General features: G+C 43.4%; 1 long non-coding RNA gene across 6 annotated transcripts; it reads left to right on the forward strand.

Moving 5' to 3' along the window:
• The first annotated feature begins 366 nt into the window (after window positions 1-366).
• LOC119303528 lies at window positions 367-3698 on the forward strand. Of its 6 annotated transcripts, none has more exons than XR_005147934.1 (5): window positions 367-596; window positions 871-948; window positions 1085-1479; window positions 1596-1678; window positions 3359-3698. It is a non-coding gene; the product is annotated as an uncharacterized LOC119303528 (long non-coding RNA). The 6 variants fall into 6 exon arrangements; XR_005147933.1 differs by having other exon boundaries at window positions 1393-1479; XR_005147936.1 differs by having other exon boundaries at window positions 1399-1479.
• The last annotated feature ends 6504 nt before the right edge of the window (window positions 3699-10202 follow it).

The raw sequence follows: 10202 nt of genomic DNA on the forward strand, positions 1-10202 counted from the left end.
ATCTCAAAAGCTTCATCCACACAAAACTCAACAAGGACTCGTGAGATAAGTTAGCATAAATCATTGCCAAAACCTTATCATACTCTACTGTAGCAAATCATTAAAATTATTATTCAACATTGCATACTAAATGCCTCTGCATATTTAATAGTCCTATCCTTAAATAGAATCATTAAAGAAGCAAACATATGTAAACAATGCAAACGTAACAGCAATCTGCCTAAACAGGATGGGAGCGACTAGAATAGAAGAAGAGGTCTAGGTGCAAAAATAGAAAAATCGACTCTGGGCCGTCGGATGGATCATGCATGGTACATACTGTACTGAGTGGAATCTGTGCGCACAATTGCCATTCGAGTCCCCCGCTCCTAACTATTTTCCTCCTGACACCCTTCTTCTTCGAGTCCCTCAGCGGCAGCGCAAGCCCCCTCCAACCCTATCCCTCCGCCGCACCAGGCCGATGCCGCCGCCCGCCGATGATGATTGGCGAGCTCCTAGAGGATCTACTCCTTACTTAGACAGTAGCCGCTGATACAGCACGCCGCCCGCCCGACCGCGAACCCCCTTGCAACGGCGACGTATCCATGACCACGGTGGTGAGTTCCACCAGTCCTCAAGCTTTCTTCCCCCTCCCTCCTTCACAGAGTGCAGAGCCACCACACGGCTGACTTCCTTGCAGAAATTCCTCACTCCCCTTGCCCCTCGCTATTCTCTTTCTTGTGTGGTGCATCTGTTCCCCCTCGGATGGCCCCTCTTCTACCCCCTTGCTTGTTCTCTCATGAAATTCCCGCAAACCGAGCCACCTCTCAAGCTCCAATCCCCTTCCTGGATGCAAGAAATCTGGTCTCATTTTCCCTATATATATTGCAGATCACTTTGGAGCTGTAGCCATTTTTTTGCGACAAAGCTGTAGAAGAAATTTAGATGCCAAACCAGATCAAGTTTGAGGTAATGAGCATCATTCTGGTGTCATGGGAAAAAAATCGTTGTATGTGCTGCTGATTTTGTACCATTGTTTCAGCATATTTTGGACGCATCTTCTTTATTACTGAATACCTCTCTTTTGTGTGTCTTGATTCTGAAGCATATGTAAGCCTGGTTACTCCGTACTTTGATTCTGAAGCATGTGTGAGGCTGCTGTATTTTTGGACAGTGGATTTATAGAGATTGTGACTGTCACACAGGGAAGACATTTGATTTCCTGTGTTCTTTGGGTCCACATTGTTCCTCGGGCGTTATGCTTACGGAAATATATGTTCTCACGCTGATGTATTCCTCCGATGGTAGGCATCGGAGTAGAGTAGGAACTAAAGTTTAAACTACATAATTTCTCCCTAACGTCTGGCCTAGAAGCAATGATCTCACTCCTGACTTTGTAACTTTCACGTCAAGATCCAGTGATGGAGGGGAGCAGTGCGACGTTGCCTTTAGTAAAGCTGATAGTTCCAATTATCTCAGCATGTGCACCAGCACTATCAGGTGAGAACATCGGTCTAAGAAAGTAAAGAATATGTTGATGCACCTGACATTCTGTTAATCCTGTGTGCGATGTTGTTTGCTAAAAAATTGTTTCCAACCATGCAATTTGTCAACAGTGCTCAAAATCAACATTAATTCCTCAATGCTTCTCATTGATGATTCTAGTATACCGAAAAAGAAACAATCATTCTCTCAAGAGGTACACACACTTCCAAAATTTATGTACTTTAGTTTCTTATGTCTGTCAATGTTAAATTCCATGACTTCATTCATGTTTCGTAGGAAAGTATACACCCCTATCATGTGCCATGTCCATGCCAAACCATTGGCCTTGCAATTTGACTGACCTATTTGTTATCACTAGAGCAAGTATGCATGTTCATGATTTAGGATTAATTCTTCTTCCATGACACATGCCTTTCTCTTTTCCTGTTCACGTATATCTCTCAAGATGTTGTAGTTTTCTTGTTATTACAAGGTATAATATAATGCATGTCATCAGTAATCTGCATCAGTAGGAGTCATAAAACCCCCTTTCTTGTTTGTCGTCGTTGCTACTTATGAAGTTATGCTTTTTAGATAATCGTTGAAACCTGTAATCTGCTAACAGGGCCGTACCTCCTAAACACGGGGCCCAGTGCGAAGTCAAAATTTAGACCCATGTGTACAAAGCCTATAACATTTTTTATTAAGATATAACCCTAGTATATTCGTGAAATAAAGGTAATCACTGGTACAGTTGTACAATTTTCTTAGAGTTAGTCTTAGGCAGGCCATAAGGAGATCCAGTGAATGTTTTTTATTCTTGAGAAGGTGCAGGAGGTGGGAGTTGGGCCTGGAGTGGTTCCGTGGTTGATTTGGAGTCTAGCAGCCAGCCGCTTAGTCCATTTTTACTTTGATGTCTACTGGTCCATTAGTCTTTAATTCCTAAAGCTGTACGTAGAAAAAATGGGGGCCCTGTGCAGCTCCACAGGTTGCACATGTGAATGTACAGCCCTGTCTGCTGATCTTAGCTCTATACGTGGATGTTCAGGCAGTCATTCCGTGTGGATCTGTAAGCCATGTTAAAATTTTGTCAAGGCACCAGATCAATTCTTTTGCAAGCTAGTGTGCTTGCAAATAATCTTGCAAGATATTTTTCATACAAGATGACCTAGTGGAGTAACCAAATAAAAAGTATCGAGTTCTTTTCAGTAAAAAGTACTATAGTGATGATGTTATGTTAAGTGTAGAAAAACATACATATTTGTTAATGCTTCACAATGTCAGGAATAGACATTGTGATGTGTCTATTATTATACTTGGTACATGGTTCACTGGTTATATTAGGAAGAGTCTCTGCTAATATTGTTCTTGTCAAACTCATGACCAGTTTTGAGTGATTAAAATGTCCAATGGCTTCGAGGGTTCAACACACCATTTTATCGTACAATATACTCTTTTCTTATTTGTACATACAATAGGCTATTTGAAAATGCCAAGGTTTTATAAAGGATGGATTTCTAATAGCACAGTTAAATAATTGTATTGCCTAATTCTGCCGGTTGTGGCGAATCTCTAGAATGCACTAGAGTGGTTTTTCCTATACAAGATAAATAATGTTTATATAATTTGTTCATTATTGGTAAGTTAGGATTATCCACAAAATAGTTGGCTTGTCTGTGAATTCCAGCATAGAAACATACTTTTGTATTTGTGATGAATGCGATTTCTTCTCCATTTTTCCTTCAGTGTGGTATATATGTGCATGAAACACAGTCAGATGCTGTTGTTAATGCATTTGATCAGCTCATGATTAAAAAGTTTTAAGTATGAATGTACGACACATACACGGACTTGCACTAACTGAATCATATTTGCTCCGTCCCATCTCTCACAGGACAAGAAGCTCGATGAACAAGAAGCATTGCATCTAGAGGCAACTGTCGTGTGCCATCAAGATATCAACGTTGATGCAATTTTTAATGGCAATTCTTGTTGAGCAATGATTATTATACTCCTTCAGACTTAGCCTTGCCCATTATGTACCAAAGCTGATGCAATTTTCACTAGCAAGGCTTGTTGATCCTGTCATGTTATTTATAACTTGATATGAATGTATTTTGTTATGTCTGGGATGTTCCACTTTGACATGTACTAAACAAATTAGTATTTGTGCCTGGAATGATCCATTTTAACATAAAGTGCCTGTGCCTATGAGGGTGGCTTAATTTTTGTCATGTACTCGAATATCTTTGAAAAATGTTGACATACTCTTGAGTGACCGCCATGTTCTAGTTTCTTGCATAATTAGTTTATATGGTAAAACCCACTATTGTACTTAATAGAGGTGCAAAGGGAAGGAGCATGAATGAACGCTGTGAAGATATGGCATTTGTTTTTGTCAGAAGATATGGCATTCTTACCAGTAAGAACAGAATGTTTGGACATGAAAAAGTAAGGGTAGTTACTGCAAAAGTCTATTTTACATCTAACTACTAGCAAGGGGATTTTCATAAAATGCACATTAAGTACCCTAGGATCCCTCCACTTGAATCTGTACCATCCACACTGGATCAGAAGGCCTAGATTCATTTTTCTATTTTTGCACCACAAGCTGTGATTCTATTGTAGTCGCTCCCAAACAGGATAGTCTGTAAAGAATGCAACAACATCCATACTTCCCTAACTTCAAAAATTATGAAAGAAAATTTCCACTGTAGTAAATTTATCAGAGCTTAATATGCAAAAGGTTTCAACATTTTATCACATTCTGACTTTTCTAGGGAAATTATTACAACAGCAGTAAACTTTCTGTTTTCAAACAGCAACATGTATACCTGTAACATAGGCATATTAAAGGCTATCAATGCCACTTTTATTAAAATAAAAGATGCAAAACATTGTTCTAAATAACAGCAAGAAAATCCTAACAAAATAAATTGACGCTCCAAGCAAAACACATATCATGTGGTGAATAAAAATGTAGCTACAAGTAAAATTACCGATGAATGAAGACGAAAGAGGGGATGCCTTCCGGGGCATCCCCAAGCTTAGGCTTTTTGGTGTCCTTGGATATTACCTTGGGGTGCCTTGGGAATCCCCAAGCTTAGGCTCTTGCCACTCCTTATTTCATAGTCCATCGAATCCTTACCCAAAAACTTGAAAACTTCACAACACAAAACTTAACAGAAAACTCGTAAGCTCCGTTAGCGAAAGAAAACAAAACACCACTTCAAGGTACTGTAATGAACTCATTCTTTATTTATATTGGTGTTAAACCTACTGTATTCCAACTTCTCTATGGTTTATAAACTATTTTACTAGCCATAGATTCATCAAAATAAGCAAACAACACATAGAAAACAGAATCTGTCAAAAACAGAACAGTCTGTAGTAATCTGGATCAAACGTATACTTATGGAACTCATAAAATTCTAAAATAAATTGCTAGACCTGAAGAATTTATCTATTAATCATCTGCAAAAAGAATTAACTAAATAGCACTCTCCAAATAAAAATGACAGCAATTCTCGTGAGCGCTAAAGTTTCTGTTTTTGACAGCATGATCAACAAGACTTTCCTCAAGTCTTCCCAAAGGTTTTACTTGGCACAAACACTAATTAAAACATAAAACCATATCTAAATAGAGGTTAGATGAATTATTTATTACTAAGCAGGAGCAAAAAGCAAGGAACAAAAATAAAATTGGGTTGCCTCCCAACAAGCGCTATCGTTTAACGCCCCTAGCTAGGCATGATAATGACAATGATGCTCACATAAAAGATAAGAATTGTAACATAAAGAGAGCATCATGAAGAATATGACTAGCACATTTAAGTCTAACCCACTTCCTATGCATATGGATTTTGTGAGCAAACAACTTATGGGAATAAGAATCAACTTGCATAAGAAAGTAAAACAAGCATAACTTCAAAACTTTAAGCACATAGAGAGGAAACTTGATATTATTGCAATTCCTACAAGCATATGTTCCTCCCTCATAATAATTTTCAGTAGCATCATGAATGAATTCAACAATATAACCAGCGCCTAAATCATTCTTTTCATGATCTACAAGCATAGAAAATTTACTACTCTCCACATAAGCAAATTTCTTCTAATGAATAATAGTGGGAGCAAACTCAACAAAATAATTATCATGTGAGGCATAATCCAATTGAAAACTAAAATCATGATGACAAGTTTCATGGATATCATTATTCTTTATAGCATACAAGTCATCACAATAATCATCATAGATAGCAACTTTGTTCTCATAATCAATTGGAACCTCTTCCGGAATAGTGGATTCATCACAAAATAAAGTCATGACCTCTCCAAATCCACTTTCATCACTATAATCATCATAAATAGAAGGCATGCTTTCATCATAATAAATTTTCTCATCAAAACTTGGGGAAAAAATATCATCTTCATCAAACATAGCTTCCCCAAGCTTGTGGCTTTGCATATCATTAGCATCATGGATATTCAAGGAATTCATAGTAACAACATTGCAATCATGCTCATCATTCAAATATTTAGTGCCAAACATTTTATAGATTTATTCTTCTAGCACTTGAGCACAATTATCCTTTCCATCATACTCACGAAAGATATTAAAAAGGTGAAGGGTATGAGACAAACTCAATTCCATTTTTTATAGTTTTCTTTTATAAACTAAACTAGTGATAAAACAAGAAACTAAAAGACTCGATTGCAAGATCTAAAGATATACCTTCAAGCACCAACCTCCCCGGCAACGGCGGCAGAAAAGAGCTTGATGTCTACTACACAACCTTCTTCTTGTAGATGTTGTTGGGCCTCCAAGTGCAGAGGTTTGTAGGACAGTAGAAAATTTCCCTCAAGTGGATGACCTAAGGTTTATCAATCCGTAGGAGACGTAGGATGAAGATGGTCACCCTCAAGCAACCCTGCAACCAAATAACAAAGAGTCTCTTGTGTCCCCAACACACCCAATACAATGGTAAATTGTATAGGCGCACTAGTTCGGCGAAGAGATGGTGAAACAAGTGGTATATGGATGGTAGATAAAGGTATTTGTAATCTGAAATTGTAAAAACAGCAAGGTAACAAGTGATAAAAGTGAGCGTAAACGGTATTGCAATGATAGGAAATAAGGCCTAGGGTTCATACTTTCGCTAGTGTAAGTTCCCTCAACAATACTAACATAATTGGATCATAAAACTATCCCTCAACATGCAACAAAGAGTCACTCCAAAGTCACTAATAGCGGAGAATGAACGAAGAGATTATGGTAGGGTATGAAACCACCTCAAAGTTATTCTTTCCAATCAATCCGTTGGGCTATTCCTATAAGTGTCACAAACGGCCCTAGAGTTCGTACTAGAATAACACCTTAAGACACAAATCAACCAAAACCCTAATGTCATCTAGATACTCTATTGTCAACTCAAGTATCCGTGGGTATGATTATATGATATGCATCACATAATCTCAGATTTATCTATTCAGCCAACACAAAGGACCTCAAAGAGTGCCCCAGAGTTTCTACCGGAGAATCACGACGAAAATGTGTGCCAACCCCTATGCATAGGTTCCCAATGTCACGAAACCCGCAAGTTGATCACCAAAACACACATCAAGTGGATCAATAGAATAACCCATTGTCACCACGGTTATCCCACGCAAGACATACATCAAGTGTTCTCAAATCTTTAAAGACTCAATCCGATAAGATTACTTCAAAGGGGAAACTCAATTCATTACAAGAGAGAAGAGGGGGAGGAGAAACATAAGATCCAACTATAATAGCAAAGCTCGCGATACATCAAGATCGTATCATCTCAAGAACACGAGAGAGAGAGAGAGAGAGAGAGAGAGAGAGAGAGAGAGAGAGAGATCAAACACATAGCTACTGGTACATACCCTCAGCCCCGAGGGAGAACTACTCCCTCCTCGTCATGGAGAGCGCCGGGATGATGAAGATGGCCACCGGAGAAGGATTGCCCCCTCCGGCAGGGTGCCGAAACGGGTCTAGATTGGCTTTCGGTGGCTACGGAGGCTTCTGGCGGTGGAACTCCCGATCTATTATGTCCTCGGATGTTTTTAGGGTATATGAAGATATATAGGCGGAAGAAGTACGTCGGGGGGGGGCACGAGGGGCTCACGAGGGTGGAGGGCGCGCCTCCCTGCCTCGTGACCTCCTCACAGATCCCCCGACGTGCACTCCAAGTCTTCTGGGCTTCTTTCCTTCCAAAAATGAGTTCCGTAAAGTTTCAGGTCAATTGGACTCCGTTTAGTTTTCCTTTTTCTTCGAAACCGTAAAACAAGGCAAAAACAGAAATTGGCACTGCGCTCTGGGTTAATAGGTTAGTCCCCAAAAATGATATAAAAGTATATAATAAAGCCTATAAACATTCAAAACAGTAGATAATATAGCATAGAGCAATTAAAAATTATAGATACGTTGGAGACGTATCACGTCTCCATCTTTATGTACCTTAAACCCTTTATAATTGAGGGCGGGAGGGGCCTGGCGAACTCTATATAAGCCATCCCCCTCCTCAGAGAAAAGGGTTCGCACCCCCTGTAACACACACGGATATAATCCAGTCGACCGCCTCCGGGCTCCAAGACGTAGGGCTGTTACTTCCTCCGAGAAGGGCCTGAACTCGTAAAACTCGTGTGTACAACTCCTCCATAGCTAGGATCTTGCCTCTACATCCCTATCCCCCATTCTACTGTCAGACTTAGAACCACGACAGAAGGTGCCGGAGGAGGTGGTGGAGGAGCCGCCCATCGCCGCGTGGAACCCTCGTCTTGTGGGCCAGTGGTGAGCTGGTCGTGCACGACTCCAGAGATGGCTGACTCAGTGGGTGTCGGCCCATGGTCAACCATGCTGCCGCGGTAACCAGAGCAGGAGCAGGAGCGACGGGAGGAGCTGGTGCAGACGCTGCCGGCGCCTCCCGTTTGGCAGGGGCCGCCTGCCCACCTTTTGCAGCCACCTCTCTACGTCGATCTCACCAGCGACGACGATGAGTAGGAGGGCGGCTCTTGAAGATGACGGCGGCCACTGGCGACAGGCTTTTATCTAGTTTTTTTATGTCTTTTATTAAGTTTTAGTTTAATTAAGACCGATCTTGAACTTGGGTACTATGGACGTATGGACGTTTATGTTTATATTTATGTTTTCATATTATTTGCAAGTTTTTTTTAAATAAATCGAAGTCTACAAACTCGAACGGTTTAGGACGAGAAATGCTGATTAAGCGCATCGATGGCCACGTAACCGCAAGCAAACGGTTCTGTCCATTTTCCTGCCTCAAACGAACAAAAAACGAACGAACAAAACGTCTGTCAGAGATCGTGCATTGAAGTTGCTGCAGCCTCATAGTTGACCGAAGGGTGAAGGCTGACCGGAGCCCCACGGACCGCTTCCTCCGGAAAAAGTTTGGCGGAGACTCCCACCACGTATGCCATACCTGGAAATTTCTTCTTAGAGAGAGAGAGGCCATGCCACGATTTGACAACACACCTTTACCCTGCTAGTCTGCCCATGCCACAGGCCTGAACCCAGCTAGCAGTACACAGGCTCGTAGGAAAGCATGCTGAGTACTGAGGGTGAGTTATTTCAGACGAAAGGGCCTCGGTTGCCGTGAAGACAGTGAAACAGCAAATGACGAAAAAGGGTTTCCCCCCGCTTTGTATTACAAAGCAACCAACCGAACAACCGACGATAGGGGCTGGGGCGGAAGCAGCACAAACACGCCAAAAAGAAAAGAAGAGAAAAAAGAAAAGAAACAAATGCCGATAACGGCGTATCGACAAAAACGACGAAGCCTCGTGACCGCTGCGTCCACCGGAGATCACCCACCAAGCTCCGAGACTCCGAAGTGCCTGTACCCAACAACACCTCCAAGAAGAAACGCGACGATGACGACGCTGCTGCCAAGGATTTCCCCCGGTACACGGCGAGGAGAGAGGAAGGGTAGCCCCGACGCCCTCCAAGAAGGTCCGGCGGCACCCTCAGGCGCCACCGCGTCGGTGTCGGCCAAGCCAACAAAGATTTCTCCCGATCCCAGCCTCTCCCTCAGGCACTCCGGAGCTCGCCACCAGACCGACCACCACCCTGCGCCAACACGAACACGAAGCTTCCCACGCTGTCTCACCACAACACCGCGAAGATGGTCTACACAACGGAGAAGAGGAGCCGGGACTAGAGCAACAGCACCATCGGCATACCGGAGGGCCCCACCTCCACCGTCCACGACGGTAGCTGACCGGACGCCATGGCAGGAGCCTACCTGGCCCGTGGCCCCACAGGCCCGGCCGGGCCCTCAAAGGCCCGGACAGCTCCCGCCTCCGCGCAGCAGCTGGTACGCCGCCGGCGTCGCTGACCCAGTCCAAGCCGCTCCCCAGCCTCCTCATACAGAGAGCGTTGCGGTTGCGCCGAAACCGACCCGCAAGGACCCAGAAGGAACCCTACGGGCCCAGATCTGGACCGGGGACGGCCCCCGGCCGGCCAGCACCACCGGACCACCCCGCCGCCAAGAGGCGGCACCACCAAGGCGAGCACCGCCGGCCTCCACACCAGGACGCCGGACCGCCACCGGCCGAAGCGCACCGCCGCTGGCCATCACCGCCCGAGCAGGGGAGGACCGCGCGCGGGGAAGGGCAAGCCCATCGCCGCCAGCATCACGCGGCCGAGGGCCGGCGGCGCAGGCTGACGGCGGCGGGGGAGGGATGCGCGCGGAGAG

This window comes from Triticum dicoccoides, chromosome 5A (assembly GCF_002162155.2).
Source record: "Triticum dicoccoides isolate Atlit2015 ecotype Zavitan chromosome 5A, WEW_v2.0, whole genome shotgun sequence".
In the NCBI taxonomy this organism is placed as follows: Eukaryota; Viridiplantae; Streptophyta; class Magnoliopsida; order Poales; family Poaceae; genus Triticum; species Triticum dicoccoides.